The sequence below is a fragment of the Peromyscus maniculatus genome, chromosome 2 (assembly GCF_049852395.1).
Source record: "Peromyscus maniculatus bairdii isolate BWxNUB_F1_BW_parent chromosome 2, HU_Pman_BW_mat_3.1, whole genome shotgun sequence".
NCBI classification, from domain to species: Eukaryota; Metazoa; Chordata; class Mammalia; order Rodentia; family Cricetidae; genus Peromyscus; species Peromyscus maniculatus.
The window spans coordinates 34,466,879-34,480,056 of NC_134853.1; the positions used below are offsets into that span (position 1 = coordinate 34,466,879).

Here is a 13,178-nt window from a genome sequence, read left to right on the forward strand (position 1 = left end):
TAATGGATGGTAGCTGAAAGTTGTAGTGTTGAGATATGACCAATTGTTGCAAATCAAAGAGAAAAAGAATTTTTTCCTTAAGGTTTGGTAATAGCCTGTTTCTTAGGTCAAAGACTTTTTGACCATTGCTAAGCATGGTGTCTGTGAGACGTGGACTTTTTTCAGTCACCTACCTGGGGTCCCCTATGTGTTTTTTACATTTCTTTGTTGGTTTATTGTCTTCCTATTTGACATGACTTGTTATTTAGGCAGGCTTAAGGTCTGGAGTTACAATTACATATATTTTATTGATATAGTTAAATTCATATTTCATTTAGAAAATAGTATTTTAGTTAGGGATTCTGGGAAGGAATGTTTAAAACTTACTAATATTTTGCTATCTTCTAGAAGTCTGTTGAAACACAAACTTATTTTCTAGTGTTACATCCCCCAACAAAAGCTACTACTAACAGTGTGAACTGTACCATTGCAAAGAGCTGACATCTCTAGACTTTTGTCAGTAAAACTGTAAAGCACTGTGGAAGCCAGTGAGAAGACAGGCAAGGCTCAGCAAACCTTTAGTGGCCCTACGTGATTCCTCCAAGTCCAATGACACCTTAAATCTATGTTCTAGAAAAGTCCCTTTCTACTAAGCCAGAATAACCTTCATGATGATTTCATTATCACTGAGGTTAGGAGAAGTAAGAGATATTGATAGAGTCTAGCTTAAAGTAGAAAATTGACAGGATATTGTCACTTGAGAATCAGTTTGAAATAACTCATTCACATGTACAGGTATATTTTTATTCTTTCAGAATGGTGCTTATTCTATAATTAAGAAGGTACTAATACAGACTTTGAGACTGTTTCCATCATGATGTGAACACTATTATCCATGCATTTTATAAGACATGAGTGAAAGATCTTTGTTCATCTCTACAGCATTTTGTTTCTAATTTGATAATTAAAAAAAAAACCCAAACACAAACAATTCAATACAATTTCACAATAAAAGTACAGCATTTTGCCGGGCGGTGGTGGCGCACGCCTTTAATCCCAGCACTCGGGAGGCAGAGCCAGGCGGATCTCTGTGAGTTCGAGGCCAGCCTGGGCTACCAAGTGAGTTCCAGGAAAGGCGCAAAGCTACACAGAGAAACCCTGTCTCGAAAAACCAAAAAAAAAAAAAAAAAAAAAAAAAAAAGTACAGCATTTTAAAGCTTTTTATCACTCAAGAACAAATACCAAAAGACCTATTTATATATGTATTTTATAAACAAAATGAATGGGATAAGCATTTTAGCGAGAACATTCTGTGGTGTGGCCATGTGGAAACTTATTTAAGCCTTTGATAAAGAAAAAAAATGTTCTGGCCATAAAAAAATTGTAATAATCTAAGCATTATAAGCATTACATGTATCATGGTATTTAAAACTTTCTAGCATGGTATTATGATTATAAATTAACATTAGTCTTGCAACAAGTGTCTGCCATTCTAACAATGTTCAAACTTGAAGAAAGAACTTCTGAGAAGGTTTATGTTCTGCTACTCTTATTTGTGAATTTAGAAAGAAAAAATGAAAATATTCTTCTGAAAAAAGAAAACAATGAAAGGAAATTTCAATAGCATTTTATCCCTTTGGTACCTAAAGGAGTGAGTTATTGTTTCTCTCTACCATGGTCATTAATAATGACAGACGCACACGGTGCAGAGTTCACCTACATTATTGTCAGCAACAGGACTGGCAAGAGAATATTTATTACAGGAGGAGGCAGGACAGAGACATGATGTTGAAACAGAAGACAAGAGCAGAGTTCAATTGTTGTTGTTTTCCCCTCCGGAAATAAAATACAATCATCCTCTAAGCTTTCTTAATAACATTTATTTCCAAGCCCTCATATTGCCAATATATTTCATCTCCATAAATGTTCCTTGTAGTGTTGATTTAAAAACTGAAATGTCAAGGCACTCGTTTTGATTTTATTTTCATAGTAAACCTGTCTAATAACCAAATATATTTGAATAACTCTTAAAATATCATTTGAATTGTTGATACAAGAGACCCATTTGATTATTAAGATCCCCTTGCCTTCACTATGTACAGAATTAAGGATTATTTCAAACAGGGAAGCTAGCATTTAGATAAGGATTTGAAATTTTACTTAAATCAATATTGCAATGAAGCGTGGGCTTTAAGATGAAGAATTATAAAGTTTACTGATGCTGCTTCCCTGGAAACCCCCACTCTCCTTCCTTGTGGTCCCCTGCCCCACTCCCTCTCTAATTTTAGCCTATTAAGACAACTAGACTGGGAATTCCTTTCCCTGGTTTGGCTGTTGATTGTCCATCAAGGTACAAAGGCAAGGCTGTCCTTCCTTGGAGTCAGCTTTCTCTACCCCCATCCCCATTTCAGCTCCATTTATAGCAGCAGAGGTTCAAAAATAGCCTCTTCAGTGAGAATACCTGACTCATTGAATTCACTTAAGAAGAAAGAAGGAAAGCAGTGAAGGGTCTGAGTGAGTAGTGTTGAAACTGGATTCCTCTCTAACTACAGAATAAAGGAAAGAAAGAGATGAGGATTATGGTTTTCATTCTTTTATGGAGAAAACCACAATTTCATAAGTGTGGAGATACACAAGTGAAGATATATTAAAAGAAAAAGTCACCAGTTTGCTGACAAAAATGAAACATATTGTGCCTGAAAATTGGTTTGTAAAAGACCTGTATTCTGGGGTATGTATGGCACATGGAAAGGACAGTAGCTTCTATTTCAGTCAGGGGAGAATTCCATGCCATGCTCATTTCCCCCAGCAATTAGCATTGCGTGTACATCTACAAGGTGCTTAATAAATGCATGCTGAAAGTGTGTATGAAGGATGGAGGTGTAAGGGCGTATGGGTATTTGTTACTAGACTGTGTCCACAAATACTTGTTAGGATAGTTACAGCTGTACTATCATATTGTTGGCCAGTACTCTCCCTCTTTAGATCCCAAGTTGATTTCACAGTACAAAAGGGAGCCATCCCCATGGTGGTCTTAAAGCCAAAGCTTGTGGAAAGTTTACGCCTCAGCCAGACTGACCCAATGAAGAATGATTGTTGATTACCCAAGTCTTCCTTGACGACTACTTAAAAGTAAACCTTAAGGTGTTAGTCACTCACCAATTGGTGGGAAAAAAAGACAGAAAAGAATATAAGTATTTTCTAAATTAAAGCCAAACCAACCAAACAAGCTTTTTAAATGTTAAGATATAAAACTGAACTAATGTCCAAAAATCAGCAGTAAATGGTCTAATAGAGCAGCATGAAACAGAACAGGACAGGATTAAAGCTGCAATGAAGTATACAAAAATGATGCTTCAGTTACCCAGAGATATTTTCAGGATGGATTAAATTACTGCTTTAACTGACAGGAAACTAAACTGATACTCAGCTCAGAGGACCAAATTATATAGACTTCTGATTATTGTAGCTTAAGGAAAAACAATTTTGTCTTTCATCCTCTTTCTAAATATTTTGTGGCCTAATTTAAGTTGTGGGAAAAGAAAAATACACACACTCTTTTGTATAGGTATGGTATTCATGAAGGTACAGTATTGGAATACCTGTGGAAGGTCTGCCATATAGTATTTTTCAAATGACTCTCATTGTCAGTTACCTACAGCTTTTAAAAACAGGAAGGAGTATCTGTTACTCCTTTGCTTCAATTTTATCCATTGCCTTTGAACATGATGCCCGATGGTCACAGTGATTAGAGCTTTCACAAGCAACATGATTAATACCTTCAGAAGCATTTTATTCTGGTTTTCTTAGACATTGTGTGAAGATACTTTTTCAAGAGCTGCTTTTCATAGATATTGAATGATGCCCTGAGCATGCGATCAAAACATGAGACTTGAAGTTGCTGTCAATGCATGGAGCCCTCTTCTTTTACATTGTGACAGAACCCTTAGGTGCCTGGAGCTATTGCTTAGGTTCTTTAAGAGGGTCATGTGTAGGGGCTATACTTAGAGTTGCAACATCTTATTTGTGCTATGATCCTGAATTAACTTGCAAGCCTCCTTTCTACACAGGATTAAATTGTTCTCATTAAAGATCCCTCCATGTGTACTGTCAGATACTGCACTCGACAGTTAAATGACAGTTACAATTTCTTCAGACCCACCGTTGAGGCTGCTGTTGCAGGCTTCTCTGCAGAGTGGTGACTGGCACTCATTTCTGTAGTCCTGCAGGGATATGCACTGCTCAAGCCACATGCTTGCTCTCTTTGCATTATCAGCATGATCAGATGGGTCCAAAACTGTTGTGTACCAGACTTGGGGCATCATACAAATACTATTAAGCTTAATGACTTTTGGTGACATTGCTAACATTTTTCAGGATTTATCTGTTGGCATGGACAATAGTCTTTGCTTATTTTCATTATTTTTAATCATCTTTTTTTCGCTTGTAAAGTTGATTCATCTTCTCTCTGCTTTGGTGCATGCCTTCCAAACTCAAGCAGGCTTGTACGATAAATGACTAATCTCTATTTACTGTGTTTAACATTTGTCTTACCATGATTAAGGCATGAAGAGTGTTCCATATATAGTGGATTTTCAATTGCCTGTATTCTTTATAGTCCAATAAATACATTTCCTTTCTTTTAATAGCACATTTTCTACGCCATAGCCTTTAGCAAACAAGCACGAATCAATGAGTATTGAACTTCATTCAGTATTAACCATGTAAATAAAAGGTCAATTTTTCAAGTACAGAGTGTGGAAAAGGTCTTAGTCTTTCTCCAAGTCTTTCTGGAACCTTCAGCTGTCACTAGATAGGACTGGTGCTGGATCACATATTTTACCAAATAATAGCAAGTGTCTTGTGCATGGATGTATCTCATGTTACCCAGGGCCCAAGAATCAGAGCAAAGAGCAAGAATCAGATTCAAAGATGAAAATGAGCTGAAGAAACACTCTGACCTTCTTTGTGCCCACAAGAACATGAGAAAATCTAGTAGTGTTCATTCACACTTGTAATGGCAGTACTTGAGTACCTGAGGCAGAAGGATTGTTGTGAGTTTGAGGGCAGCAAAGGATAAACAGCAAAACCCTGCTTCAGAAAACCAGACCACAACAGTAACAACAACAACACAAATAAATAAAAAACAGGAGAATTATTTCCTGACATACCTAGGAAGAAAGGAGCTCAGTTCCAGCTTAGACCTGGAGCATCTATCAGCAAGCAGAGTGATCATAGGCAGAGAGGATCAAGTCCTCCACAGTCATGAACTTTCAGTTGCAGTGGGAACACTTGTAATTTAGTGTAAGTGGTCATCCCCTTGCAATAGGCTTCATCAGAGACCTTGTGAAGTCCATAGGGCTCTGACACTGTGGGCCAGAGCTCCATCAGCAGCATACAGAGCACAGAAGAAATCTTACAGCCAGTCTCTATCTGCCTCCCAAATTCTTGATAAAGAGTAAAGTGAAGAAACATTGGTTTAATAGTCTTTACCCAAAATGTCTGTTGGGACCAGACATGGATTTCAGATTTTGTTTTTGAAGTTGTGTGTGTGTGTGTGTGTGTGTGTGTGTGTGTGTGTGTGTGTGTGTGTGTGTGCGTGTGCGTGCACATGTGTTATCTTGTTGGCATTATTACAAATTACTTTTTAAAATCTAAGTAGTTAACTTCCCTTTGGCTCCACTTTCACTAGTGTAAAATCCTTCTTCCCCATTTTCGGACAAAGCTCACATGATGACGTGTCCTTCTGACTCTCATAACTTCTCAGTCCTTCTTAACTGTGTGACATATCCTTATAGGAAGGGCCTCCTTACATCACTGTGATCAGTGGTTTGCCTTAGTTTGTACTGATGAATGACTGTCACTGAACTTTGCTAAGCAACTCATCACCCAACTTTCATATCACCCTCTTAATAGCATGCAATTTCAGAAGAATCCATTGGTTTCTTCCAGCTCTTAAGGTATCATTTTTGTCCTCAGTGGACATGGCTGGCCCATCTTTGGAAGATTCTTTTCTCTTGGTGTATGGTTTCTCCCGTCTCTTGGCTTTTGCCTCCTTCTGTGGATCCCTTATGCATCATTCAGGCTTGACAAGCCTGTGGTTGTCCTGTCCTCCCACTGCTGACTTCCTTTCCGGGCCCTGTTTACTAAGGCGGATATATACCTGTAGACCAACTTGTAGCTCTTACTATATGCTGCCGACTTCTATAGATGTCAAGGGGAAAACAGCTTTTCCTTCTACCCTCTCGGGTTTTCTGCTGGGACAAATACAACAAAAAGAGACCACCAGAAGAAAGCATGCGGTGAATTGAAAGAGTTTTGTGTGGCACTGACACCTCCATAAGGCAGTGAACACCTGAAGCTACAGGTATTCATTTGGGGGTTTTCATCCTGCTTTGGATGCATCCTGGATAGAAAGGGTGTGAGCTTTGTGTTATGGACCAAAGGAATCTTACTTGAAGTTCTATTTCAGTGTCTTTCAGTATTTAGAAGTAAGGGCAATTGTTTCCTCCTGGTATGGGTAAGATATCTCCCCCAATAAACTCTCACACCGTCTGTCTCTCAGATCCCTTCAGTTCAGCATCTTCCATATGCCACAGCATCCTATTTTGAGAATATCATGCACAGAATTCCATCCTAGGTGTTTTCAGATCTACACGCCCAAGAAAACACTCATCAACTATTTCTTTTTCTAGTAATGGCATTAGCATCTTTGTTCTCCTGGACCTTCAGGATAAAACTCTGGGGTTCCTCTTTGTACCCTTTTCTTTGTCTTACTAATGGATGACAGTTTGTCTTATTGGACTATGCCCAATTTCCTGTTTTAATGGCTGCCATCTTCTGGTTGTGTGCCTAGCAGACTCTTTTTCTACAGTCTCTGTCTTCAGAGTGGGTTGTGGCTACAAACTAACAGATAAGCTTAGCTTCCTGCATCATAATTTTTCTGTTCTCTTTAGTAACTGCATAAAACCCTGTGCCTGGTGCAGCTGCACATTCCTCCAAAATCAGGCATTTTTCATGTGGAGCCATCTGGATATCTTAGAACATGCATGACAGAAATGCTTGCTACCCATCAGTGATCAGCTTTCAGAAATGGAAGAAGGTTCACCTGGTATACCTGCTTCTTTGCTCCTTTCCCATAATTCAACTGTGGGCTGAGTGTAAATATATTGATCTTATGAAGGAGATACCTTTACTACTCAACACCTATTTTTTAATTGTCCAACAGTACTAGAGAATGTAATTCTATTCCTTTTTTTTTTTTTGATGGATCCTTAAAAGATGCTAGTTTAGACAATAGACAGACTTGCTGGAAAAAAAAACTGAGAAATTAAATGACTGCCCAAAGTTATTTATTCTCTGGCAATGGTTATTACAGTGGTTTGGAGAGAAAATTTGAAATTATCTGAACAATGAATGCTTTGAAAAATACAGACTATATAAAAATCAAGGAAAGAGTGAAAATGGGAGCATGGTTTGCAAGGTTTGAAAACTAATGCTTCATCTGAGTTTGATAACACTTGAGTCCTGCTGGATTTACTGCAATGGTAATTTAGATGAAGGGCTTTGTAAGGATTGCCCAGTCGTAACTCATGAATGCATTTTAGGTTCACTAGAGGACAGAAAGGAAGACTGAGAATGATGGATAACTTTTAGGTGTGTAGTTAATATTGTTTAAGTTGTGTCTTTTACACCTGTGGAAGGGAAGACTCAATTTCCTTTACATAGGTTTATGGAGACCATGGACATTCTTCTCCAGCTCATGGGTTTGTGTTTGCTTTTCTGAGAAAGTATCCACTAATAATAATTAAACCACTAGAATTTTGTGATAGAAAAACTAAAAATAAGATGTTGGGGGATTTTTGATCACACTGTGAATCCTGAGTTTGCATTTGCATTAATTAAATAAAATTAACCTTGGGTCAGAAGGCTGAGTTAGCAACTTGTTGACAGAAAGTAATCATAGAGCACCAGAGGCACCTGGAAAAGATAGAGAGACAGAGATACATAGGAAGAAGTAGGGGGGATTTACAGTGGTGAGGTTTTTTTTTTTGTTTTTGTTTTTTTTTAATTTGGAGGAGCTGAAGGATGGTTTGTTGTTTTTCTTTGATTGTTTGTTTGTTTGTTAGTTTCAGAGATGCCAGCAAGGAGAGAAGGTTAGCTAGGTGCTATTCAGCCTCTCAGAGCTAGCAGGTTTTCACCCCAGCCTTTGAATCTTGAGTCTTATTTAGAAATAGAGTGAGATTTAGTGAAATCAACCTTTAGTGGCAGCTGCAGAGCTGGTATATATATGTATGTATTGGACACATGACATTGTTGTTGTGCTCCAATCCCCTCCTGACTTCAGGCTTTTCTCAGGGTTGCTATGACATAACAAAGGGATTTGGTAAGTGTGTGGGTCGCACAGTCTTAGCAAGGTAATAATGCTGATGCCTGAGATGTTTCAAACTTCTTTTAAATTGATAAAGAGCACTATAAAGCTGTGCATGTCTCCAGGTGTAAGGTTGAAGGCTTTGGGTGTTTGAAACTTCAGTTCAGAATTCGACTCCAGTTTGTCACTATGCTGGGATGAGTCCCATTAAAAAAAAAAAAAAAAAAAAAAGGCACAGGACAAGGGTGCGGTGAGCAGCCTTTTCATGTTTGAGAAGCATTTTTTCTGAGTATGCTTGCATGTAGGAGGCCTGGAGTTCCATCTCCAGCATGCCATAAAAATTAAATGAAGTAAAATAACATAAAATAAAGTGAAGTAAAAGATGGGCAGTGTGTATGCTCTCAAGGGGAATGGTTTGCCTTTAGCTTCACAGTAGCCATGATCTTCCTAAGCATTTAGAGGAGAGCCATGACAGATGAGTTACTTGTTCATAAAACTATTTTCAAGTAGTTGCCCACACACATTTTTAGTGTAGGTTAGCATAATTACATAGATATCCAGTATTATAAATACATGTATTAGAGTTCAACAATGGAGTTAAATAAATGTCAAGTGAAAAGTAATAGGAAGCTTAATGAAAATGTGAACAGAAAATAAAATTACTACAAGTTTTTAGATGGTGTCAGTAATAGATTTTTTTTCTGTTTAAAATATTATTAAATTTTGGGCACTTGACATAACTGTGACATAAAAATGGACGAATTGCAAATAATTTTAGGTGGGAAATGACAAAAATGCTCTGTCATGTTTTCAAACCTAAGATACTATAGCTAGGAAAGATAGTATCATGGTCTATGTGGATTTTTGTATCTTCACATTTGTGTGGTGTGTACCTTTGTCACTCTGTGCAGAGCAAGAGGGTAAGCACCAAGTCCCTGAGCTCTTTCCTGATGATTGGCATAAGATGTGCATATCATTATTTCACAGTGGTTTTAGTGCTGGGGATTGAGCTCAGGACCTTGTGTGTGTTAGACATATGCTCTACCACTGAGTTACAGCCTTGGCCCTGAAGAGTCAGCTTCTTATTTTGGTTGTTGTTTGTTTTTGTTTTTGAGGCAGGATTTCTTTGTTTAATAGACCTGGCTGTCCTGGAACTCTCTTTGTAGACCAAGCTGGCCTTGAACTCACAGAGATTTGCCTGCCTCTGCCTTCTAAGTGCTGGGATTAAAGGTGTGTGCCACCACCACCTGGCAATTAAGTGTCATCTTCCACTGGCCTTAATTTTTAGCTGGATTCCTTCCTATGTTTTGTGGTTGACACTATTGATCTACTAGAGTCCATCAGTGGCAAACCTCTACTAAGTGCTTAGAAAAGGAAACAGAGTCTCACAGGAACAATGTACAAAGTAACATCAGTGCACCATATTTTATGCCCAGGTCAGTATGACTTGCCAGTCAAGGAATGATACAATCCTAACAAGCATTCTTGCATTGATTAGCAATGCAGAAATCTTGCTTTCATCTTTGGATAGCATACAGATCTATTTATTCATGCACTTGCAAGATAAGAAAAATGGATCCTTGAATGACAGTGGATTTTGGCTGGGTAAAAGGAAGAATCTAAAAACTCAGAGGAAACTCTGGTCTCTAAAAAAATGAAAGTCCAGGTTTTGTTTTTTTTTTTAAAAAAAAACTTATTTATTCTCATTTAATCTCATTTATTTAATCACATCACAAAATTATCTGAGTATTGCATAATACTCCATTTGAAGGTGTTATGTGAAAATTAAAAAAAAAAAAAGAAAGGAAGTTACAGAACAACTGGGATTTTACGTTCCTAAGCTGTCCAGATTGGTCTTCACAGGCCATAGTTTCTCAGAACCTCACCACAGCATGACAGAGTAAATGATCTGACGAAATCCCTCAGGAGATGGACACCACTATCCAACCGATGCCTGGACAGCAAGCCTCTGCATACGCAGTCCCAGCCAGCCCCCTTCCTGGGTGCTTCTCATAGGTGACTGCTCATGTCTGTTCACTCTTGTTTCCCTAATTGAACATTTGCATGGCTGTCTCCTACCGAGGGATTTTAGTCTTTGTCTCTAATCTTATCACTTGCTTTTCTGTATATTCTAAATAGTTTTTTAATACCTTTTTCTTACAACTGCAGCATCTTTTCAATTAAAGCATAACTAAAGCCAGCTGCTATTGGAACTTGACAACTGAACAATTAATTGAGAGTAGAGCATCCTCTCTCTGAGGGGGAAGACATCAGACTGGAGTGTTTCACAGGAAGCTTTGCAAACTGTTCTGTTTCTAAGACCCAAGCAGCTGACATGTGTTTTGCTGCTCATGAAACTGAGGGAGTGTTTCCACTCATGAGTGCACTGAGTATCAGCATTGAGACCAAAGTGGTTTGCTCCACTCTTCCCAGTGGAGCAGACATTAAACTTGCCTTCCCTTTACAAGCTATTGTCATGTCTGTGGACTTTCCTCATAATCACTGAAAGGCACAAAGAGTGTGTGTGTGTGTGTGTGTGTGTGTGTGTGTGTGTGTGTGTGTGTGTGTGTGTGTGTGTGTATACATGGAAATACATCCATATATATACACATATGTGCATGTATGTGTGTATGTATCTAACAAATCGAAATTGGTAGGTAGTTGATAATGGTTCCCATGTGTGGCTGTAGAGCTGTGTGAGAGATTGGGAACAGCTCTCTATGTTGAAAGATATTCTACCTTTATCTGCAATTTACTTTTCATATAAGGTTTTAAAAACCTTTGTTTAGTACATAATTTTGTGACAACATCAACCACTTTTCCCATTCACTTCAAGATTAACTGCACAATTTTATCACTTTTCAAAACTTAATGGTACACTCGCCTCCTCATTTCCCAAAAGGGCTACAAATATGCTGCATGAGAAAGAGCCAGCCTTATAGCCAGAACATCTCATCCTGTCCATCCAGAACATCTCATCCTGTCTATCCAGAACATCTCATCCTGTCTATCCAGAACACCTCATCCTGTCATCCAGAACATCTCATCCTGTCTATCCAGAACACCTCATCCTGTCATCCAGAACACCTCATCCTGTCATCCAGAACATCTCATCCTTTCTATCCAGAACATCTCATTTTGTCTATCCAGAACACCTCATCCTGTCTATTGAGAACATCTCATCCTGTCTATCCAGAACACCTCATCCTGTCAATCCAGAACATCTCATCCTGTCCATCCAGAAGACCTCATCCTGTCAATCCAGAACACCTCATCCTGTCTATCCAGAACATCTCATCCTGTCTATCCAGAACATCTCATCCTGTCATCCAGAACACCTCATCCTGTCTATCCAGAACACCTCATCCTGTCCATTCAGAACATCTCATCCTGTCTATCCAGAACACCTCATACTGTCCATCCAGAACACCTCATCCTGTCTATTGAGAACATCTCATCCTGTCCATCCAGAACACCTCATCCTGTCCATCCACACCAGTGTTCATCATTTCTGGTGCTCTTCCACCTGAGTAAGAGGTGTTCTTCTGGGCTGGCTAGTTTTTGTCAACTTGACACAAACCAGTCATTTGGAAAGAGGGAACCTTGAGATGACCCCACCAGATTGCTTGTAAGGAAGGCTGTGGTACGTTTTTCCTCCTTGATTAATTACTGATGTGGAAGGGCACAGCCCACTGTGTGTGGCACCACCCCTGGGCAGGTGGCCTTGGGAGGCGTGAAAAAGGTAGTAGAAGGTGAGCTGACAAGTAAGCCAGTATGCAGCATCTCCCCAAGGTCTCTGCTGCAGTTCCTGCTCTGTGCACCTGCCTAACCTGGGTTGCTGCCCTTGTCGTAGATTGGGATTTGGATTTCCTCCCTAGGTGCTTTTGGTCAGTATCTTTACCACAGCAACAGGAAGTGACTTTTCTCATCCGTGGGAACTTTGGTCAGTCTGCCAGTGTTCTCTTGCCTGTGTCTCCCGCTTTGGTCTCTGCATGTTCTTATCTCTCATCATATGCATGTGTGCATGTCCCTTTAATCTTGAAACTACAAGGACAGGAACTGAGCTGGCTCTTGAACTCTCTCTTCTATTTCTTTTTTCTTTTTTCTTTTTCCAGTTCCCTCCAAGCATTGGAAAGGTTGGGTGCTCATGGAAGTATGCCTTTACCTCGTTGACCCTTCATTACCCTACCGATTTATTTGGCCTTTGTCATTCTCAGAGTTCAACAGTGATTTCCATGTCACCAAATGCACTGAACACTTTGCCTTTGGAACCCTTCCCTGCTGGGATTTACCCACTATGCCATGCACTGTGGGTGCATCTTACATCTTTCTAGATTTTTCTTCCCAGTGTCCTTATCTTAGGAAGACCTCTTCGCTCAGTGAACCAATCCCATTTCACTCAAAGTCAGGGTCTATTCTGGGTCTCTCTGAAGCTGACATATGCATAACTTGTAAACGGTGAGGTTCTTAGCCATTGTTATAAAGTGTCAGCCTTCCCCAGGGCTCACTTTGGGGTTTCTTTTCTGTAAATGTGTTGTTTTCCATGTTAATTGATCTCAAACAGTGGCTTCAACTGCTGTGCATAACTAATGCCTCTAACATTCTTTCTACAACCTCATTTCTAAAGCTCCGTATCCAACAGGCATCTGTAATTGAATACCTTGAATCTTAAAACACAGAGTTCAAACCTTTCCCCAGTTCAGCTGCTTTCCTCTCTGTAATCGCTAATGTGGGGAATCACATCCATTAACAGTAAACCCAAGCTAGGTCCTAGGAGGGAAGGTAGTCATTCCACATCTAACACCTCCTTAAGCCAATGAACTAGCAG

General features: G+C 39.2%; 1 protein-coding gene across 3 annotated transcripts in view; it reads left to right on the top strand.

Annotated features, from left to right (window-relative positions):
- Positions 1-13,178, top strand: part of Tox (thymocyte selection associated high mobility group box) — a 310,327-nt gene that overhangs the window by 31,182 nt on the left and 265,967 nt on the right. The gene's annotated exons all lie outside the window — the stretch shown is intronic.